At 38.2% G+C, this 24,439-nt stretch overlaps 1 long non-coding RNA gene across 3 annotated transcripts in view; it reads left to right on the forward strand.

Moving 5' to 3' along the window:
• Positions 1-23,724, forward strand: part of LOC106044717 (uncharacterized) — a 492,161-nt gene extending 468,437 nt beyond the window's left edge. For 2 of the 3 annotated variants that reach the window (XR_010830074.1, XR_010830073.1), the window contains exons 6-7: positions 5,507-5,539; positions 6,044-7,831. This is a non-coding gene — a long non-coding RNA (uncharacterized lncRNA). Of the gene's footprint in view, positions 1-5,506; positions 5,540-6,043; positions 7,832-23,293 lie in introns of those variants that run through there. The other variant, XR_010830075.1, reaches the window with a different exon arrangement.
• The last annotated feature ends 715 nt before the right edge of the window (positions 23,725-24,439 follow it).

Below are 24,439 nucleotides of genomic sequence, written 5' to 3' on the forward strand. Positions count from 1 at the left end.
AGGATAGAGGTGGCTGAATGAGTACAGCTAATGTGGGGGAAAGTAGAAATTTTGTAATGTAATATATGCTGGTAATAATTAACTCTATGATCTTCTGTCATTCAGAGCATGGAGTGAGAATGGTTTGAAAATTGACTAATTGAATACAAAATAAGGCTATCTTTCTTTTTTTCCTAACCACCCCCCAACCCCACCTCCACCCCAATGGGTGTTCCAACAGGAATAATCAGTCTGCTCTGACCTCAGGCTCCAGCATAATCCAAATTAATGTGTCTCTGTTGAGGAATTTGGTGGCATTAGATTTTCCATAGTTAAAATGAAGTCAAGACAAGAGAAGTATCTTTTACACTGTAAAATATACACAAATCTCTGTTTTACAACAATAGAAGTGGGGCCTAAGGTATTTAGGATTTCAAAAATATGCTGCATTGGCAGACAGATAACTAACACTTTTGTGTGATTCTGCTAATCTAGTTTTCCGTAATTCAATCTAGCAATCAGGCAAGAGCCTTTCAAAGCAGTGCCTATGTATGAAGTAATGTATGAAATTTTCTTTTAACTTCCAAGATTACAGAGCTTTAAAAAGCTTGTTCACCAATAGCTTTGTTCCAGATACTTCCAGCAATGTTAAAAATAACAAGACCCAAAGCTCCAAGCCTGTTCCTCTTTTAAATATTGCTGGTGGTCATCAGGTAGCACTTCAGGGGGGTTATTCATTAAAATATTGTAATAGAGCCCCAAATAATTATTTTCAAGAGTGTCTGAAGGGCACTAGAGATCAGTAGCAAACAATAAATTAACTGAAAAAGAATTTAACATAATGTCACACAGTGCAAATAAATGGTGTGAGTTGCACTGACTGTAATTAACATTTAAAAAAGAAAACTGGGATTTGCATATTCTTCTAATAGGCTAAGTTTCCATCTTAGAAATAGATCAAGCACAAGAAACACAAAAGTTCTCATTTCCTTTAAGAATATCATTAAAAAAAAGTGCAACAAACTGATTTATTCATAAATGTGCTGTCACAATGCCTGATGTCTCTGAACTGCCCTGATTGTTAAGCAACCATGTGGCCCTGGGTTAGAAGGTCAGGGCTCCACTATGCCCTGGGGACATATTATTCTCATGCTGAAGAACCAGCCATTTTCCCTCCCTTACTGCTGTCCCCCTTCTCAGCTGAACTGGAGGAGAGGATTCAGTTGTGGGGAGAAAGTGAACAGTGAGGAGTTTGTTCTCTCTGCCTTCTGCATTAGCATAAAAATTGCAGAGAAAGAAAAGTATCTACAGCATTACAAATACATACTAATTATGCAAGAATAGATCACAGATGTTTTCTCATTGTGAATGGCAGCTCACGCCACAAGGATACTAATTGGTTTTAGTGGTGGCACTTTGGAGGGTCCTGAATTGCTCCCTATACAGAAATACTAATGAAAGTCACATTAAAGTATGTCCTTAACTTTCCTTTTGGAACCTCTTAGGATGATAAATAAATCTGCTGTTCACTGTTTCTTGAAAAATATTGTGTTAGTACGGAAATGTGAACACATAGCTGGAACTGAGTGATTATGATGCTACTAGTGAATTGAGTTTTATTGTAAGGTTCAAGCTGGCAGGATTGCTAATAAGAAACACAGTTTAAAAAGGGGTGCTTGTTCTGTTTGCATCTGTGACTACTAGGCCATCAGGTGATGATTTTTGCCCTAACCTGTAAACGTTAGGTACGTTAAAAAAGACCAAGCTCTCATACTTCAGTAGGCAATCCTTCAGGCATATAGGTTGGGCTTTTAATTCAAAATTCATGCAGGAAGCGTCTAACCTTTGTGTTGTTTTGTTGTTGTTGTTTTTGTTTGTTTGCTTGTTTTCATTTTGTTTTGGTGCATTCCTAACCTTCTTGAGAACAAAAGCATTTTTTTCCAACATGGGTGTATGGTGGTTTTATCCTGCTGGGCAGCTGAACTCTAGCACAACTGCTCTCTCACTCCCCCTCCTCAAAGAACAAGGGTGGTGGTGGGGGAACAATATGATGAAAAAGACTCAGAAGTTGAGATAAAGACAGAGAGATCACTCAACAATTATTTTCATGGGCAAAAAAGGAGGGGAACTTCTGCTCCTTGCCTGGAGCACCTCCTGCCCTCCTTCTACACTGACCTTGGGGTCTGCAGGGCTGCTTCTCACACCTCTCTCCAAGCTGCTGTTGCAGCAGGTTGTTTTTTTTTCTCTCTCTTTTTTTTTTTTTTTTTTTTCCCCTTTCTTAAATCTGCTGTTAAATCTGACATGGGGCAGCTTCTGGATTCTTCTCACAGAGGCCACCCCCACAGCCCCTCTCCTACTAAACCCTTGCCACATAAACCCAATACAGGGTGAGACTTCATATTGTGATGGGTCCTGGTTGTACTGCAGTTTACAGAATGGTGAGCTTGATATGGAAGTGCCTTTTCTGTATATGATAGAAAATCTTCTGTATTAGTTTATCTAGGATGAAAAAAGAAAAATTAAAGCTGCATGTCATCTAATTCTGAAAATTGACCAGATGTCAAAGTTATTAAGAAGCAGCATGACAACCTTTGGATGCCAACCCTTGAAAATAAGACAAGCAAGACAAGGAAATATTGAAATATGTGTTCTAAAACAAACCCCTGAGTGTGTATATGCATTCATGTCTAACAAACGTAATTTCCTTCTACGACAAGATCACACAGCTAATTGACCAAAGGAATCCAGTCAATGTAATATTTCTGGATTTTAATAAAGCTTTTGATACTGTCTCTCACAGTTTCCATCTGTACAAAATCACCAGAATACAGTTGGTTAAAAGCATAATAAGATGGGTGAACAATTGGCTTATGGGTGAGGCCCAGAAGGTTCATGTACATGGGGTTGGATCAGGCTGGCAACCTGTCACTAGTGGGGTTCCCCAGGGCTCCATTTTAGGGCCAGTCCTTTTCAATGGTTTCATAAAAGATTTAGATGAAGGACTTGAAGGTTTTTTGAGCAAGTTTGCAAATTGGGTGGAGCTGTTGACTCCGTCGAGGGTGGTGAGGCCTTGCAGAAAGATCTGGTTAAATTAGAGAGCTGGGCAATCACCAACCATATGAAGTTTAACAAGAGCAAGTGTTGGATTCTGCGCCTGGGAAGGGGCAACCCTGGCTATACATGCAGACTGGGGGACAAGATGCTGGATAGCAGTCCTGCAGAAAGGGATCCTGGGGGGTTCGATCGACAGTAAGTTGAATATGAACCAGCAACGTGGAGTCCAGAAGGGCCAACCGTACCCTGGGGTGCATCAAGAATAGCATTTCTAGCCAATCAAGGGAAGTGATTGTGCCGCTCTACTCTTCACCTTGAGCACTGTGTGCAGTTTAGGGTGCCACAGTATAAGATATAAAACTGTTACAGAGTGTCCAAAGGAGGGCAACAAAGATGGCAAAGGGACTAGAGGGTAAAACGTATGAGGAGCAGGTGAAGTCACTTGGCTTATTCAGCCTGGAGAAGAGGAGGCTGAGGGAAGATGTCATTGCAGTCTACAAGTTCCTCACGAGGGGAAACAGAAAGGCAAGCACTGAGTTCTTCTCTCTGGTGACCAGCAATAGGACCCGAGGGAACAGCTTGAAGCCCCCTGAACAAGGGTTGTTCAGTCTAGATATCAGGAAAATGTTCTTCACCGAGAAGGTGGTTGGCCACTGGAACAGGCTCCCCAGCGCAGTGGTCACAGCACTGAGTTTGTCAGAGATCAAGACGCATTTAAGCAATGGTCTCAGACACGTGGTTTAATTTTTTGGGTGGAGTTAGACTTAATGGTCTTTGTGGGTCCCTTACAACTTAGATATTCTATGATTCTATGATTTTCTTAATGGTGAAACAAAAGTCTGTCTACAAATATTGGCTTAATCATTTGCTTTCAAGAGTCAGAACTATCAGTTTGCCAAATCATGGAGAGCTGGAAAATTTCAACCTGTAATTTTGGTGATTTATTATTTTGGTTTTCTCAGGAAGGTTATCTTGGATATAAGCTCCACAAATTATTTTTAAAAAAGAACACAGTTTAAAAATAAAAAATTAATAGAGGCATTTTTTTGTTTGCCCATTCCTTGCTGTCTTTCTTTCTGTTCCCTTACAAAGACTGTTGGTTGTGTAGGATAGAGTGGAGGTGGGTAAGCGTGTGTAAGGCTTCATCGACTCTGATGTTGTGAACAGTCAATGTCTGAACTGCCCTCTAAAAGAGCTCTGTATAGGTTATGTAGGGTCATTTGCAATCTCACTTGTAATGTTGACAGCAGAAACTAGATAAACAATTCAATTATAATACTTATTGTTCTATGAAGAAGCTTTTTTTTTTTTTTTTTTTAATCTGCAAAACACTTTATAATCATTTCTCATAAAGTCCACCTTTCACAGATAGGGTGCTGTGTGCAGATACTTATCAAAATCTGAGGAAAAAGTAGGAATAAACAAAAGTTCTTCTGCTTTTTATTTGGATTTGAAGCTGTTCTCTGTGACAAAACTAATCAAAAAATGCTCTTTTTATGGTCCAATTTTTAATTGTTTCTGTGGTGTAATCAGATCTTTATTGATTGAAAAACATGCATCTTACTTTTTTTCTCCAAAGATAATTGATTTTCACCATTTATTTCCAAAAAAAAAAACTCTACGCATTCATTTTTATTAAAACTTTTATAAATTATTTTATTATTTCCTACTGAAAATTAATTAAGAGAAACATGAATTTTTAAGCATCTCCTAGCTATAACATTTTACTTATGAATTTAGTATAATTACAGTATTTACCATCTTTCAATGCTAATGTCAGTCATCAGCTTCCAGGAACCTGCAAGTTCAACATAGTCTAATATTTGAAAGTTATATCCAGAAATTGAATATCAAAGTTTCTATTAAAAGAAAAAGGAAATAATGCATGTTAATAACATACTCAGTGTGAGAAATCAGTCAAAGAAACAGATTTTTTAATGTAATTTTATCACTCACATGGGGAAGCTATCAGTTCCTCTGGGCTTTACTATGGGCCTGGTTCTGCCAATATGGAAGATCTGAATCGAATGATTCAGATCTTGCTAGTACTAATGTAAATTTCTCTTAAATTTAGTCAAGTTTAACTGCCTATACAGATGCAGACAGAAGGGAGTTCAGATACCATGCAAATAGCCTAGGCCTCTTTGGGACTAAAACTCAGGGAGACCAGTTATGATAAGGCAAAAGATAGCACCTTGTTAATACAGGTTTTGAATTCATGTCCAGTGAGATCAAACCATGGAGAGAGGATCTTGTGTCTGTCCGTCTGCAATTCTGTGGTCTTACCCTTGGTAATTATCCCAAACACCAAAGAAAGAAGGGAGAAGAGCAGACTTTTAGCTTTTGGTCCAGAGTTTCTTGAATGAATAGTATTTAAGGGAATAGAGGGGTAAAGAAGTGTAAAACAGGACAAGATTATATAGATTTTAAAGCATGACACTCAACTCATGAGCTTTTTCATCTCGTTTTCCAGATGTCCTCTTGAGGAGGGGGAGTGAGAAAGCAGGTGGGTAGGAGTCAGGCTACTGGCTGAAGCTAATCCACCACACATAGCAAAACAGAGTCTCAGGCAACCCACAGGTATTCCTTATATCTTTACATGATGAAGCTACATGCTGATGGGGGTCTGTCTGATGAAGCAGAGTCAGCACAGAGGTTCCCAGACTGCATTAGTCAGGACTCACGATCTCTGTCCTCTCTCCTTTCCCTACTGCTGAGTCCTTATCCCAGCCTCTCCGTCCTCTCACGTCTGTCTCAGACCACCAGCCTCCCAGCCCTTATGGTTTCTGTCACCTTCCTGACATCCCTCTATCCAGACCTTGTTCCTCAGATCTGCATTTTCATTCTCTCTCAGGTATCTGGTGCCATTGGCTTAGGTTTGGAAGGGAGGACAAAGCACATAGTATAACTTACCCTCCCATATAACCTTTCCTACTCCTTCTTGCCTCTCTGAAGCTCTAATTCTGGGTCTTACAGCGTGGCTGATGCTCTTTTGTACTTTTACTTTAAGGTGGAGACAGATCACAGAGACAGCACCCATGGGCATGCAACTTTCCCATCTCCTGTCCTCCTGCAGCATGATGTTGTGCCCAAAAGCACTGGAAAAGGTCTCCACCAGCCACAACAATGTAAGATCTTGTTAAGGGAGGCATACCTTGCTAGTGGGAACCGGGGATCTGACCTGAACTCCAACTTAATGCAAGATTTTGTCCAGCATATCCCATCGAGGCCCAGGAACACATGCTTTGCAGCAGCAGATGTTCCAGGAAAACAACAATTTTGATGAAACCCAGAGAAAGAGAGCCTACCACTTTCTTTAATAATATATAATAATAGCAATTAATCTCACTGTTTAAAGGTGTATTTTTTATTTAAATATTTTTATAGGCTTTATTTCCTCTTTTTTGTCCGTGTTATTATATTTTCATATCTGACCACTTCTCATACTCATCAGTAGGCTGACACCATCCTGTACCAGGTTATCATTCTTAATGATAAAATAAATGATTTGCCATAAGAAAAATAATTCTAAAAAGCAGATATTTATGTAATGTTAATACAGCACTTAGATGAAGATCCTGAAAATTCCTGTATAGCTTCAAATGCCATCATGAAAATTCCTCAGTTCCAATAAAAAAGATTTTATTTTCCCCCAGATAAAAAAGAAAAAAAAAATATTCCTGTGCCATGTAACTAATATCAGCCTTAAAGAGATGCAAATGTAATGTTGGAAATACAGCATAAGAATCAATTTCTGAACAAAACTTTCAAAGCTTCATTCTTTTCATTATTCTTTATATATATATATATATATATAAATATATATTACCAGAAAGCTGATATTTTGCTTTACATAATAACTAAATAAAAATGAGAAAAATCCAGGGTGTGTTCATAACACTGACTGCACATCTATTGCAAAAGTTAAAATATAATTTCACAGGTGAATTTATATTAGAGATGCAAGATGAGCTATGTGACCTGGGCAGGCAAGGCAAAATGCAATGTTCAGCAGTGATTATCTTTAGGAAGAAGAATCCATGGCATTTGTATGAAAACGTGTATAGGTGGGTAAAGCGAGCAGGTTGTAAAACGAACACTGACAAGGTTGGAGGAATCTGTGTATGAGCTAGAGGGCATGCATGTATATGCACAGAAAAAAAAATAAAAAAAAAATAAAATATAAAATAAAATAGAGAAGAGCTAAGCCGTGTGTCAAAATTGCCTAAAGTTGATTTCTGTCACACCAGCTTCTCAAGCAGAAGGGGAATATTCAGGCAGCTTTACTCTCCCTAAACACCAACAGGTCCACCAAATAAAGCAAAAAAGACATTTTAATCACCAGTGGTTTGTCACAATCTTTGGATTCTGTTTGTCCTCTAAATGTATATCATGTTATTTCAGATCCTTGTCATTCACATGTCACCTACACTTTCCCATAGGATTATAGAAGCTTTATCTCATTCACTGTCACTTTAATCTAACACATGGGGCTGTCTGCCTTGGGAACAATTGGCTTTACTGATAAAGATTTAGGCCAAAAGACACATTAACTACTTCAGTGTTACCCTTATGTTCCATCACTATGTTTTCCCTCACATCCAATAAGGAATGGAGATTCTCCTTAGTCCTGCTGTTGATTATGTATTTATAAAAATATTTTTATTGTCTTTTACTCTAGTAGTCAAATTAAGTTCTAGCTGGGCTTTGGCCCTTCTAGTTTTCTCACTGCATAACTTCACAACATTTATTGTCCTCCTGAGTTGCCTGCCCCTTCTTCCACAGGTCATAAACTCTCTTCCTGAGTACTTGAAGAAACTCTTGTTAAGCTGGTCTTCCTTGTCAGCTTGTCTTTCAGCATATAGAGATGGCCTGCTCCTGTGCCTTCAGGATTTCCTTCTCGAAGAATGTACAGCCTTCCTGGACTCCTTTTTTTGTCTAGAACTGCCCCCCAAAGGATCAGTAACCTGGGTCCCTAAGCAGGCCAAAATCTTGCCCCTGAAAATCCTGTTAACAAACAACAGCCCAAGTGAGGCATCTTACTTTGTCAGTTCCCTCACCACCTGTGTCAGCAAGTTATCCTCCACACATTCCAGGAACTTCCTAGTCTTTTTCTTCTCCGCTGTACCATTTCTTGCAGATGTCTGGGAAATTGAAGTCTCCCATGAGAACAAGCACTAGTGATCATGACACTTTTGCTTGCAGAATATTTCATCTGCTTCTTCATCCTGGTTGGGTGGTCTGTAACATAGTCCTATCACAATACCTCCCTTGTTGGCCTTACCGAAAGACACTCAACCCTTTCATCACGATAACTAAGCTCCATGCCATCAAGACCTTTCCTAATGTAGAGGGCTACCTCCCCTCCTCTCCTTCCCTGCATCTCTCTCCTGAATAGCCTGTAGCCGTCCATCTCAGCAATCCGGTCACACCCACGGCCATTCCACCACATGTCACTAACGCCTGTGATATCAAAGTCCTGATACTGGTCTAAAATTCCAGTTCCCCTTTCTTATTTCCCAAGCTACATGGATTTGTGCAGAGACATTTAAGTTGGGCCCCTAATGAACATGACTTGCTGGCTGTCATTTATTCGTGCTGCTCTACAGGTGTTCTCCTGCTGACCTCGGCTACTTTTCTGGAAAGACTTGGGCCTCCCATGAGTGGCACTGGAGGATATGGTGATACGTGGTGATATGTATGTCATTGTGATAAACCAGAACTCCAGAATCCTGATGTTGAGATGCTTGCCTAAGTGTCATGTTTGGTTGGTTGGTTGGTTGATTGGTTGGTTTTGTGTGTGCATGTTTCTTAAATTATCCTTGGTATAAAGTCACATTTTTGTTATAGCCATACAGTAGGCAGGAGAAGGGACAGCATAAGGAGTCCCTGTCTCATGTAGCCTGCATAAGAACAGTTGTGATTTAGCCCTGTGACCCATGTAAGATACAGAAGTCCAGGTAAACCTGAGATTGACTATTAACCTGAGATTTAAACCTTAGCACGTTGCCTCCTGAATTCAAAGTTAGTGAGACTCTCCTAGTTAGAGGAATCTGGGTTTAGTAGGGTAGCTAGTTGGCTCTCTGCCCATACCAACCTTCTGATTCACCAAAAATGTAACGGAGAGCCTGCACCTCTTGAAGAGAAACATTGCTTTATGTTCTCCCTTGTACTGTTTGCCATTTGGGATGTATTCCACCTCCTGGTGCTTCTCATTTTTGCACAGTGCCTAATGCAGAGCTATGCTAAATGCTACAGTGTAGTTCCTGATAATTCACCAGATAAAAAGGAAATGCAAATATTATGATGGTGTGAATGCTAAGCAATAATGCACCTAATAAAATGTTTGCTGGTGGAACTCTCTCACTTGCTGGCAAATATCATGACCCATATTATTCAGTGTATATTAAACAAGCTGTCGGCTAAGCATATTTGTGAAAAATAATACTGGATGAAAAATGCACTTTGGGTATTCTGAATGTCTTCAGTATTTAATGTCTGCTTGCTCAATTTGCCAGATCCAGCATAAAGTATACTAGGCTACAAGGACATTGCCCTCCTGTCAGTTAACATACCCATATATTGTCAAATAACAACCTGTCAAGAATGTAGATTGTCCCATAATTTAAATGTGTTGTACAGCATAGCAAGCTCACTATTTCTGAGCTCTTAAGTATATCATAAAAAAATAAAAATAAAAAAATTACACTGATAATTTTCCTTAAAATAATCAACAACATTGAAGTATGAACTTCTGGGGTGAAATATAACAATTTGTAGAGAGGAATGTATGGAAATTTTCCGTTCTCTCTCTTCCCTAACCCCTACAAAGTGGGGGGAAAATGCCATGAGATTTGGAATGGACTATAAACTTTTCACTTGGATGCTCCTAGTTCAATTTGGTCTCACAGCAGGCAAGTATATATTGGCCATGGAAATTGAACTCACCCTGGACACATACACATGAGGTTATTAGAAAAGCAGAGGAGAAACTTCATCTCTTCCAGGGAAGTAGGCTCTTCTCTGGGTATGAAACCTGCTTTTAAAAATGTGATGGAAGGAGCTAGGGATGGCAGATAGCACAGGTGAAGAAAGCTGTTGCCTGGGAATAGGGGCCTTTCTGTCATTCACCACCACCTTTACCAGTCCCGTGGCCAGAGCAATGCCTGGAGCAGCTGTAGTCCATTTCATCATCCCTGCTGGAAAGGCCAGAACCAAGAGGAGTGTTTCCACTACAAACTGATGTGTATGAGGGAAGCTGTCTTTGTAAGTAATTCAGTACCTCATTTGGGGGATTATACAATCGTATTGCAGTTCCATAGTATTTTCCGTACAAGACTTTTCACTTTATAGTCTTTAGAATCAGTTTTCTATCCTTCCATTTTGATAGCAATGTTTCCCATTCCACATCCTCTGTCATTTCTAACTGCAAATCCTTGGCACAGTAGTAACTGTCCCTCCTGCTTCTATTTTTTTCTTACAAATTGGTGAAAGTGATGTTGGCTCAGCTATGCTAAATAAGTTTTATCCGACTCCAAATTTGTGTCATTTAATCTATTTTATTGTTTTTGAGCTCCAATGCTTCACAAAAATAAGTTATTTATTTGTTTTTTCTTTGCTTTAATTCATCCTGTGTACAAATAGAGATGTAATGTGGTCATGTTGACTTCACGTCAGACTAGTAGACAATTCATAATTTTATTCCCCATTATTTATCCCCATCAAATCTATCTCAGTTTCTACTTTCTTTCTGGAGCCACTCAAAGACATCATTACTGGAGAACTATCTTTGATCACTTGAAATAGACTTATATACTTTTTCAGTGAACAGGCAGACATTACTTCATATCTCAATAAAATAAGTGCTGGGCTGACATTTAAATGTCACTTTGACACAGTCCTGACCCATGCATCTTTTTTTCCTATGAAAAGCTTCAAAGCTGATGTCAAATTCAAAACTATTTAAATCAATCTTAAATGAAAAGAAAAAAAAAAAGAATAATTACATGGCAATTTCTAGGGACAATTATTTTTTATAAGCATAGAGAAACAGTGATTCTTGCTTGTCATGAATCTTTAATAAAGATTATAGAATATATCTTAGCAGATACAAAATTCACTTGAACTTTGCGAGCCCCAAAATTTGCTTCAGGATGAGAGAGAGAGAGAGAGAGAGAGAGAACCTCCCAAGGCCAGTTTTGAACTTCTCTTGTGCTGTACAAATTCTCTGAGTAGATAAAAAATACCCTTCTCTTATCTCTAATATCCGAGATTAGTGAAAATGGCATCATAAACATCTCACAACCTATGAAATCACTGAAAGAAACCATATTGAATTCAGTAGAATTTGGCTTATTTTAGGACAAATCAGTGATTCTAGCTGTGATAAAAGAGCAAGTCTCCAGGTAACACAAGAGGAATATCTAAGATGTGATCTAATCTCTGGATCTGTCCAGAGATACAGCTAGGGGTGGTTTCAGGATTAACATCTTCATGTTTTCACAATGGGAGCAAGGACAACTGTAACTTTAGAAATAGGAAGAGTTCTAAAGATGAAGTCTGGTTACTACCTGTAAACAAAAGAAAATAGTAGTTAAAGACTATGTTGTTGTTGTTGTTGTTCAGTTTAGTAGGATAGCACGAATAAGCATTTATTTACATTTCCCTGTAATCCTTTAAAATAACAGCAACAAAATGTTTAAATACATGAACAACTCTATAAGTAATACTGTCATTATTCCAGTCATTTCCAGATTACACAGGAGTAAATATATGTTACAGTAATCCTTATATATTTATCTCCTCTTAGGCTGCGTATTTTATCTCCAATCTTTGCAACATCATTTATAATTTTTTTTCTTCATGCTCCTCATTCAACTGGTAAGTTTTACATTCTGTCTGTGTTTCCAGGGAAGATTTACATTTTCAAGCAAAAGCCATTTAAGTGTAATACAGTATTCTAAAAGCCTTGACTCATTTTCCTAACCCTTGAGGGCATAAAATGAGATAAAAATAGATGGGTTTGCCAGTTTCTCTGAAAATGCCCTTGACCAGCAAGATATGTCCAGTAGTTCATAGCTGTTCTGTTCTTTTTCTTCTCCTGAATTTAGGAAAACAGCCTATTTTCTTCAAGTAGAAATGCTTAAAAAAAGTTATCTTAAAAAAACTTTCTCTTCCATAAAAGTGGGAAAACATTGTAATGCACTTAAGGCCAATGGAAGGTTTATCGGAAATTTTGTATTTTTGAGTGTTATTTTCCTCTGGTTGAGGATGCCAGGTCCAGAAAGGAGATATTTTTAGCTGAACTTCTCAGTTAGGTCCAGTCAAACATAAAGGTTATATATTTGCTTTGATCTCAGTGTTGTTTCCTGAGATGCTGAGATGTGGTCCTTGAGACTTCCTCTGCGTGTAGAATCATAGAATCATAGAATGGTTTGGCTTGGAAGGGGCCTTAAAGATCATCTAGTTCCAACTCCCCTGTCAGTGGCTAGGGACACCTTGCACTACACTGGATTGCTCAAAGCCACATCTAACCTGGCCTTGACAACCATGGGACATCCACAACTTCTCTGGGCAACCTGTTCCAGTGCCTCACCACCCTCACAGTGAAGAAATTCTTCCCTATATCTAATCTAATTCTACCCTCTTTTAGTTTAAGAAAGAAAGACGGACGGACGGACGGAAGGAAGGAAGGAAGGAAGGAAGGAAGGAAGGAAGGAAGGAAGGAAGGAAGGAAGGAAGGAAGGAAGGAGAAAGGAAGGAGAAAGGAAGAAAAAGAAAAAACACCAAGTGTGTGGTGCCTGCAAATAGAAACTGCCAAGCATAGTCACAAAGCATGACAGAAATTCTTACATATGAAACAAAAGAAATCAGTGTGCAGAATGTGTATGGAGAAGTAACGTTGATGTTTATAAGAGTCTATAAACTTTTTAATTGTTTAAAATTAGATTTTCAACTTGTATGCTTCTGAATAAGGCTTAAATAATGTATTTTATTTTTGGTGATTGATTGTATAACTCCAGTCCAGGGAGTTTAAATCACATCTCCTGTCCACTTTAAGAAACAAAATTATTTTTGTATCTTTGGCATCATGTATCATGTTAAGTTTGAGCCATAATGTAGTGTGTGGGGGGGAGCAATTCTGTCAGTGTAGTACATAGCCATGAGGTCTGTATTATTTGTGTCATTAAAGCAGCCTCAGTGTAACAGGATAAAGCTGTTATCCAGGAATACTAAGTTACTTTCAGCCACCCAGTAAATGTATTTTTGTATGGCTTGCAAGCAGGGTGGCAGATGAGGGCATATGTGCAGAGAGAGACCTTCTATTTGGTATTAGGAATGCTTGCAATGAATTCTTATTTCCCTTGTTAAGAGTTGTGCTTCTCAAACCCTTTGTACTTTAGCTGGCAGGCTGCAACCCAGAGGCAGTCTTTTCAAGGATATAGGGAACAAGAATGAATGTGCAGACACAGCCATGTAACTGTAAAGGTAGATTACATTTTGTTGGTATCTCTAGGTCTTGTCAGATTATTTGATAAACCTGTTTTTATTAATGCCCGTACAATGGGCTGTGAAAGGCAGCACGAGTTTGGATACATTTTCCTTCCTACTGCAATCGTGCAAATTAAGATATGCTTAATTTATTATGCACTAAAAATGCAATACTTTGATTTCAAGAATATTATTTTTCTGTTTGAAATGATATGAGGTGTGATAGTTCTCATTTTCCCATTTATGAGGAAATGTAAGCACCAGTAATTTTTTCCTAGCAGACTGGCAGAAAAAAATAAAATTAAAAAAATCACAGAGCTGATTACTGAGCAGCCCTGCTTCTCTTTCCTTGCTGGACAAATTTCTGTGCTGCATAGTCCCTCAAAGTGCCATCTCTCTTCATGCTCATCAGCCTCAGACTGGAACTGAAGAGGGAGGATGATTCCTCTCCCCTGAAGACACACTAACATTAGCAACAAGCAGCCAGTCATAACAGATGCAGCCATAAAAGCAGAGGGAAAAAATGACAGCAGCACATCCTAAATATTAAAGAAGCTATTCCAAGACAGAAGCAGCAAGTTTGGGTTGACGGTACTAGTAGCTAAATAGCTAAATACAATAAATTCCAGAAGAAAAAAAAAATCTAAATACAGTCAGTTCCAGGAAAAGATTATTTTTTTCACAATTATTGATATAGCTTTTGTTTGTTTGTTTGCTTGTGTGTTTTTTTTTTTTTTTTTTCATTCATCTCCCCCTCCCCTCCTCGATATTTGAGATTGGCTATATTACTTCTGTGCTTTTATTCTGCATATTATTTTGTTGTCCAAACTTCGTACAGTTCTCTAGGAGAAAAGAGAATCACCTAGGCATTGTTAGCTTTCGTGCTTGCTTTATACTACTACTTACTTCTGTGTATCCATTTAATACGAGTACTTCTTGGGTAAATGCCAGTTGCTTGTTTCATTATATTTCAAGCTTGAATATATTTGAGACACATCATGCCTGAAGTTAACTATCTGCCATTTGATTCCATTCAGTGAAGGAAGCAGCCTACGCATTAACTCAGTTTAGAGCCAGTCACATCTGCTTGCTGTTTCATGTAACCATGCATTGGATTTTATTATGTATTATTATTTTGTGTCTATTTTAGTTTATGTCAGGATTACACAGTGAATGAGTTATTTTATTTCTTACATTTCCAGGTTAAAAGTTACAAGTGAAGTACCATGATTCTCCATACGCAGTGAGCACATCAGCTGCCATTCTTCATACTGGGGATACAAATTTTTCAAAGAATTTATTACCATCACAAAATTGTATGAGTACAAAACTGAGATATGACTGCAGTGAGAGTAATCTTAATGTTTTCTTGGCTAATGTAAAGACAAGTCTTAAAAGAGGAAAAATTTACTTTTGCTTTACATTTGCAATCCCGAGGCACATTCAGTAATTTAAAATTATCCTGTGTTGTTTAAATGAAATAATAGCTTGCATTCTTCAGAAATAGCTTTTGACACATTATCTTGCTGGTGAAGTCAGTGTGTTTAATGAGTCAAAGGGAACCATTTTCCAGAAACCTCAGATACTTTGCATGGATATTCATCATTATCATTATCACCAGTCATCCTAGTGAACACCAGGGAAGCTGTGTATTAGTCACTGTGAAAGGTGCTAGGTTGAACTATTCATCATTGCTACCTTCTAATAGACTTTTAAACATGATAACATGATTTATATATATATTTGTATTTTGGAAAATCTGATGAAGGCTCTTTTTCAAGCCCTCACCCTGCTAAATTAGTACTGGTTCTTTGCCAGTCCATTACAGTGGATACAAAGGAACCTTTAGGTAGAGATCATGATCTCTCTGGTGGTACATGGGAGCCAGGATTTGGGTTTTGTGGCTGGTACCTGCTAAAGCATTAGTGGTCCCATCAGGAGGACCTGATGAGACTATTTAGCAGTGTTGCAGTAGAGTGAGGGAACTCAGTGGCAGTTTCCCATCCTATCCAGATACAAATTCCAGCATGCTTCTCTAAATTCTCTAGATGCTCTAGACCTTGTGCCTGAAAACTTCCCAGGCCTGCTAGATCAGCCAAATTACCCAGCCTGTGCAGAACCAAGACTCATTTTCCTTTGGTATTGCTGCTGTAGTACTTAACAATTGGTATGGTGCAGGAATCAGTGCAAACAGCACAACAGAAGGTAATATAAGTCTTTGAAAGGCAGGCCAGACAGAGCCTCTTCTCAGTCAGGTGCTCCTTACCAGTGCTAGTTAAAAGTCTGTTCACAGGCTGATCTGAATAAGTGGATAAATTCTCAATTATTTTGGTGTAAATAGGTGAAAACCTAAAGTCCATGAATCAGCAAGACTGTAAAAATATGGAGAAAGGCCCCAAAGCCCTGTTCATAGGGTTACTCACATTCTTAAAGGTAAGTAAATGCGATCACCTCAGGCACATCACATACAAGAAACTTCCTCTGTACAAATGAAGTGCTTCTTTAAAGATTTTTCTAAATCAGGCCCTAGCAGCAATCACAATTCAATCTATTACTTCTCTCCTTCCTCATTAGTGATGCCATCATATCCAGATAGTGTCTGAGGGGCATTTTGAAGTTGTCACAAATAAGTCATTTCAAATTAAATTTGGAAGAATTTGATGCTCAGAAAATAGTCAATCAGATAATCACAGAATTATTTAGGTTGGAAAAGACGACCAAGATCATCTAGTCCAACATTTAACCTAACACTGACAAGTCCACCATTAAAACAGTGTCACTAAGCACTACGTCTACACACTTTTGAAGACCTCCAGGGATGGTGACTCAACTAATTCCCTGGGCAGCCTGTTCCAATACTTCACAACCCTTTCAGTGCAGAATTTTTTCCTAATGTCCAACCTAAACCTTCCCTGGTGCAACTTAAGGCCATTGCCTCTTGTCATATCACTTGGTGCTTCAGCGAAAGAGACCAATCTCCACCTCGCAACAACCCCTGTTAAAGTAGTCCTAAAGTACAATAAGGTCTCCCCTATGCCTCCTTTTCTCCAGGCTAAACAACCCCAGCTCCCTCAGCCACTCCTCATAAGACTTGTTCTCTAGACCCTTCATCAGCTTCTGTCCTTCTTTGGACACACTCCAGCACCTTGATGTCTTTCTTGTAGTGAGGGGCCCAAAACTGAACACAGTACTCAAGGTGCGGTCTCACCAGAGCTGAGTACAGGGGGACAGTCATTTCCTTAGTCCTTCTGACCATACTATTTCTGATACAAGCTAGGATGCTGTTGGCCTTCTTGGCCACCTGAGCACCCTGCTTGCTCATATTCAGACAATTATTGATCAATATCCCCAGGGCCCTTTCTGTCAGGCATATTTCCAACTATTCTTCCCCACACCCTATAGCGTTGCATGGGGTTGTAGTGCCCAAAGTGCAGGACCTGGCACTTAGCCTCGTTGAACTTCATACAGTTGGCCTTGGCCCATTAGTCCAGCCTATCCAGATCCCTCTGCAGAGCCTTCCTACCCTCAACCAAACAATGCTTGCTAACTTGGTGTCGTCTGCAAACTTACTGAGGGTGCACTCAATCCCTTTGTCCAGATCACTGATAAAGATACTGAACAGGACTGGCCCCAGTACCGGGCCCTGGGGAACACCACCTGTGACCATCCTCCAACTGAATTTAACTCCATTCACCATGACCCTTTGGGCCCGGTCACTCAGCCAGTTTTTAACCCAGTGATACATACACCCATGCAAGCCCCGAGCAGTCAGTTTCTCCAGGAGTTTGCTGTGGGAAATGGTGTTAAAAGTGTGTTTGCAGTCCAGAAAGTCAACAGTATTCTGGGCTGCATCAAAAAGAAATGTAGCTAGCAGGTTTGAAGGAGGTGATTATTCCTGTCTACTCTGCTCTTGTGAAACCCCATCTAGAGTAGTGCATACGGTTCTGGGGCATCCAGCATAAGAAAGACATAGACATGTTAGATGGGTCCAGAGGTGGGCCACAAAGATGATCAGAGGGCTTGAGTACCTCTCCTAAGAATACAGCATGAGAAAGTTGGAGTTGTTCAGCTTAGAGGAGAGAAGACTCCAGGGAAACCGTATAGCAGCCTTCCAGTACTTAAAGGGGGGCCTACAGGAAACATGAGGAGGGTCTCTTTTTCATGGAGTGTAGTGATGGGAGAAGGGGTAACAGTTTTAAGCTAGAAGAGGGTAGATTTAGATTAGATATAAAGAAAAGATTCTTTACTCAGGGTGTTGAGGCCCTGGAACAGCTTCCCCAGAGAAGCTGTGGGTGTCCCATACTTGAAAGTATTCAAGGCCAGGCTGGATGGAGTTTTGTACGAACTGATCTAGTGGAAAGCATCCCTGCTTGTGGCAGAAGGGTTGGAATTGGACGATCTTTAAGGTACTTTCCAAGCCAAACCATTTTATAATTCTATGATACTACATAATAGTTTAAAAATATGCTATTAGAAATCTGAAGAGTCATCCATGAAGATACTTAAGAACCGCAGATATTCAGAATTCCTAATCTGGGGCTTACACAAAAGTTTATAAGAATATTTTCAAACTGTCATACATTACTACACCACCATTACAGATGCTTGCAATTTTCATTTTCACAGGCTACCAATGTACAACATCTACCTACCTGTATATACAAAATTAAAATATTGCTCTCTTTAAGGGAAATAGAAGAGGTGATTATCCCTTGGGAATGTGCATGGTAGCCTTATTATAACTGTGGTAAAGTTACTGTTACTGTAGTCATACATTACTGCTAAATTGCAGCAGCAATCTTGAATAGTTTGGCTGGTACTCAATGAATTATCAATCTCTGACTATTCTTTCTTCTTGCAACCCACCTTCTCTAGGCAGGGAGTAAATTGACTAAGCCCTCTATATGGCTCACTATTTCTGCAACTTCATAGGTCAAATCACATCTGTCTTCCATGTGGACTTATCAAAATTTGGTTTCTTGTTTGTAGAAGAGTGACAAAACTAGGATTTTTTTAAAATAGCTCAAGTGTTAATTTAACCAGATAGTTGATAAACACTAATTCTCAGAACTAATCACTCTGAGACTATAATCATATTGTTGTCTTATTATTATTATTAGAAAAAAAAAAATTAGAATAGAATAGAATAGAATAGAATAGAATAGAATAGAATAGAATAGAATAGAATAGAATAGAATAGAATAGAATAGAATAGAATAGAATAGAATAGAAAAGAAAATAATGACTATTTATAAAATCTGTCCAGAATGTTGACTGCTCATGCAAAACAAATCACCTCCCTTTACTATTTACTGCTCTAGCTTCTTCCCTAATGCTCAGAATATTTCTTCCATCTGTTTTACTTCACGAATTCTTTCTATATTAACCGTAGTTCTCCACCATGCAGTGAAAAGTGAGAACTTTCCTTGGCATCCTGTCTTCATGTTGTTGCAGTTCTGGATGAATTCAATCTCTGTGACTCTCATTGGCTAGATTCATGTGTAACATCTAGTTGTGAGTAGTCATCCTTTGACACAAGACTATTCTAAATACATCAATTTATACGTACCTCAGTGAAGTCAATGTATCAGCATCATTTCAAGCTTCTTACCTCTACTATATGGATTAAAAAAATACTTCCTGTGATTCAGATTCAGAAATGATATGGAAGCCTTCCTGTGTATTGGTATTAAGAATAACTAGGTTTTCTGCTGTGTTGTAGTAGAGTGGAAGAAATATGTAAATGGAAAAGAAGATAAATTTATTAGAAGACACTGTTGATGATATTAATTGGCTGCAGTTCCTAATGAGAAAAATGCATTATTTGGGATTCTCTAACTATTGAAAGACAATGTCAGTGAGGCTGAAATACTGTCTTCACTTAAGCCCTCTATTGCAACCATTTCATTGTATGTTTTGCCAACATTAGATCTTTTACCTATGTAAGCAGAAAGCAACTGTCTCAAAAAGTTTTTAATAAACTCTTCTTATATAGATAACAATAATAAGTATGAGGAGGCAGTGTAATGATTCATTGTGGACTTAGAAGTGGGCGTATCCTTTTCTACAAGGGTAATAAAGCAAAGACAAAGGAAATTTAAAAAAAAAAAAGAAATATGGCTTGCCTGGGAAATAAGTAAATTTATAATCCATTGTCCTAATAAAACATTAATTTAGAATGTATTAACACCAATATTTTAACGTATTTTCAAGGTTATGTTTTCATAATAATGCAGAAGATTATTTTATTGATGCATTTGGTTTTGAAGTGATATAAATATACTATTTGATCAGTAGAATAAATGTCCTAAGCATATAATATGACACTTCCACATATATAATGACAAATGAATGTGAAAATTCAATGGTTTCAGGAATAATAGGCCATCTGAGAATTTTGCTTTGGCCCTGCTTTCTTGAAATTAGCTTAGCGCTATCTGTCATTCATCTTGTACTTGCTGAACCAAAGGGGTTTGTGAGTTGGATAAGAAACTGCTGAAGGTTTTGCTCTGTTAGAAGATCTATTGATTTTCTCTGTAAAGAATGTTGAACTTGCATTGTGTTTATGTCTGCTGTGCAATGGTGCAGTATTGCATTGTAACTTTAATAACTGTCATGTGACTGTTTAGAAGGACAGTTGCAGGAGACAAATAGAGAAAGACCACTTAAACAGTTAACAGTTGACAGAACAGTGTGTAAGCAAACTCTTTTCCCACTTTCAAATCATGTTAGATTAATTGTAGAATTAACAGGGAAGCCAAATAAACAACAACAAAAATTGATTCCACAAAATTAGTGACATTTCAAGGGATTATGTGCTCTTCAGAACCTTGTAGGACTACAACCATTCTTGTAGGACACGCACAGAGAGCAAAAAGCACACAAGAAAAACTCTCTCCTTCTGACACCATTCAACACCATGGTTAGTTGAAACCTTTCACATTTTATGCCTTTTCATACTTGAAGGGCTACCCTACCACATTTCAGATATGTTAATAGTTGGTACTTGAAAATGAAAAGCTTTAGGGTCCAGAGCTGACTATAGCTCAACCAAAGCTGATGTATTTTAATTAAACATCTCTGTGTTTTATCAGCACCAGAACTTTGACTGCTACATAACTTTACTGGAGGAAAGCACAGATGCCTGTGGATCTTCAGATACTTAAACAATCAAATGATTGTCCCCTCCCAACAATATCATGTTTGTTCTTGAATATTTGTACTCTTCTTAGTGTAGACTCTCCAGTCCTCTTTGGGATCTGGCCTTCATATTGAAAGTCAACGTGTGTTTTAGATAAACCCTTGATGTGCATATTACCACCTTATATTTGATGTTCTTTATGTCACATCACGTATGAAATCCTGTAAATCCCTTTTAAATATCCTTGCAATGAAAACAAGCCTTGAAGACTACCCTGGGAGTGAAGGTAAACTAGATAGCAGTGCCTCTAAGACTTATGCTCAGGGCTTCAACAGCGGAACCCTTTCCTGGAGCGAACAGTTCCTAGGGTCTATGTTCAGCATATACCTGTTCCTATTAGCCAAGGAAATGGATTTAGGAATTAGCACACACTCCAACAGCTCCTTAGTTATGTCCACATTCTTATTTTAATGATATTTTCCTTAACACAGACAACTTTCTCATAGATTATCCTCCTTTAGAAAACAGGTCTTTTTTTTTTTTTTTTTTTTTTTTTTTTTCTCTCTTTTTTATTTATTTTTTTTTCTCTCTTTTTTTTTTTTTCCTTTTCTTAGTGCTTGAGGGGATTTATTATTCTGAAATCAATATCTAAAGAGACATTTTCACTGTCATTTGGTGAACTCTCTGCATGTTTATGGATACTCACACCATATTAGTTAGCTACATCAAAGCAAAACACTGATTCTGAAGCCAGTTAACGGGGACTGGTTCGCATTTCCGCTATTCATGATTAGCACTAGTGGGAGCAGAAGGTGTGCAGATGTACTTCCTGGAGCAGCAAACAGCCCACGGCAAGCTGTGTAGCTCTGCACTCCTCAGTGCAAGCCAGCTGATTCACTCCCAATGGGAGCAGTGACTGAAGTGGCAAGTGAGAAATGTGGGCAGGGAACCAGAGGAATGGATTAAAATGACAGAATGGGTATACACCGAAATAATAATTTAATTCAATTATATGTTGATTCGTAACATTTGATCTAAACCCATAAACTCAATTTTTTATTTATTTATTTATTTATTTTTGGTGGGGTGCTAGTTGACAAGAAGCTCGACATGCTGGCAGTGTGCACTTGCAGGCCAGAAAGCCAACTGTGTCCTGGGCTTCATCAAAAGAAGCATGGCTAGTAGGTCAAGGGAGGTGATTGTCCCTCTCTACTCTACTCTTGCGAGACCGCACCTGGACTGTTGCGTTCAGCTCTGGGTCCCCAATATAAAGACATGGACCTATTAGGATGAGTCCAGAGGAGGGCCACGAGGATGTTCAGAGGGCTGGAGCACCTCTCCTACAAAGACAGTCTGAGGGAGTTGGGGTTGTTAAGCCTGAATAAGAGAGAGCTCTGGGGAGATCTGATAGCGGCCTTCCAGTACCTAAGGGGTGGCGTACAGAAAAGCTGAGGAGAGACTCTTTGTCAAGGGGTGTAGTGAGAGGTCAAGGAGTAATGGCTTTAAACTAAAAGAGGGTAGATTTACATTAGATATAAAGAAGAAATCCTTCACTTTGAGGGTGGTTAGGCACTGGAATAGTTTGTCCAGAAAAGCTGTGGATGCCCACTCCCTGGAAATGTTCAAGGCCAGGTTGGATGTGGCTTTGAGCAACCTGCTCTAGTGGAAGGTGTCCATGCTCATGGCAGGGGGCTTGTTGGAGTTAGATGATCTTTGATGTCCCTTCCCACCCAGACCATTCTATGATTTTTTTGATCACACCAGTTAATTATCTTCTCTAGTGTGGGATATGTAGTGTGCTTCCCTATTATATTAGCTTCCCTATTGCAGAATTTATTTATTTATTTATATCTGGAAATTGTGACAGCAAAATTATTTTTAACTAGTACATCCAAATTCAGTAGCTTTTTAATAACAATGACTTACATAATTGGATCTGTATGGGTTACTTATTCTCAGATGGAAATGAATCTTGCATTGGTACACTGACAAACCAGTTCATTGTTCAGCTCACCCGAACACCCTTCTTTTAAACTTTCAACAAGCACAAGTTCAGCCTTTAGAAAAATCCCTGAAACTGAAGGAGCTAAAACAATCCAACAATCCCACATTTTTGCACAAGCCTGAGTAGCCTGGATGCAACACTGAACTGTGACTCTAGAGAATGAGAGCCTGCATAAGCTGCAATACATGGTTTGCAATGATTCACTTAATATCTCTGTATGCTGTTGCAGGAAGTTTTTGGAACAGGAGCTCCATATATTACAATGCTTAGCACAACAGGACTTTAGTTAGGGGTGAGTTCTCTACTGGAACTGTAATCTAAATAGTTTATCAACCAGCCTGAAACCAGAGCAAGCTTTTTTGCTGCATCAGTGGAAATATCTCTGGCATCTAAATCAGTGCAGAACAAATCATGCTTGCCTGTTATCTTTCCTTTACCTCTCCATTAAGTGCTACAGTGCAAATTTCTAAGCTAGCTACTACTCACTCACTGGTGTTCTTCAGGATGCAGATGCTGAAAGAAGAAAAATAACTCCATCTTAAATTCATGTTCAAAATCTTAACTGAAACAAAACTTTAAATATTTTTAGCTATTAGCAACAAATATGTTTGTTCTCTTTTCAGATCCACACCAGAGGAGGAATTCAGTAAATGTGAAACATGAATTGCTTTCTGTGCCAAGTTTAAGTGCTGAATCTTCCGAAGACATTGTTATTCTAGAACTGGGTGGACTAAATACAGAAAAGTTTTCTTCCAGAAGAAATAGTGGACTTCTGTGTTAAAAAAATACATAGTTGACGTTAAAGGATTCCTAAATTTTGAATCATTTTTTTCATTTGTTTCTGGCCCTAATTTTTCACAAGGAAGCACATCTCCAAAAGCACAGGAAAAGCAGGACACAGTATTGGCTGGATTTAGTCAGAGGGCTTAAAAATATTTTTTCTTCTCACATCTTTCATCATGTAAGGTCAGACCATTTGTTTCATTAGCACTTTTATTCCAGAAATGTTTTCATCAGTCATAGACCACTAGTGCATCACATTTTCTCTTTTTCTTTTTCAGACATTACTTTTTTCTTTTTTTTATTTTTTTTTCTTTTTCCTTTTTCTTTTTTCCTTTTTCTTTTTTTTTTTCTTTTTTTTTTCTTTTTTCTTCCTTCTTTTTTCCTTTTTCTTTTTTCAGTCTTACTTCCATTCCTGACTCTGCAAAGTGGCATAGACTCAAGGAGAAAGTCTGCTCAGATGAGATTTGTTTGAACTCTCATGACTCTTTTGAATAGTTAATAACAGGAAATATATCTAAAACACTGTTAAACACTTTGGAGGAAAGGATTGATGGCACAAGCCCACCAAAAGTTGTTCATATGAACTGGTGTTGTCTAAAAGTTCTTTGATTTTTAAAGGAAAATAAAAGTCTGTCAACATTCTTCCTTTAAATCTTATAAACTGTTCCATGAAATAGTGGGTGAAATCTTCTGTAGGATAAATGTTCCTAATAAAACACATCAATATTCATTTAAAAATTGTACATTATCATAAACAACTAAAAACAGTTTATGAAATTTCATTCATTATAAATAATAAAAAAGTTCAGATAGTTGTTTATTCTAACAGTAATTTTTTTAGGACTATGAAGCCTTATCTGATTTTTTTTTTTTTTTTGTCAAAATAAAAATAATGGTGAACAGGAAAGACCATGACTCTAAACCTAAACTTAATTGTATTAAATATAGCTGTTGGGTCAAAGTTATGTCTTGTTTTCACTAACTTT

The sequence above is a fragment of the Anser cygnoides genome, chromosome 3 (genome assembly GCF_040182565.1).
Source record: "Anser cygnoides isolate HZ-2024a breed goose chromosome 3, Taihu_goose_T2T_genome, whole genome shotgun sequence".
Taxonomy (NCBI): domain Eukaryota; kingdom Metazoa; phylum Chordata; class Aves; order Anseriformes; family Anatidae; genus Anser; species Anser cygnoides.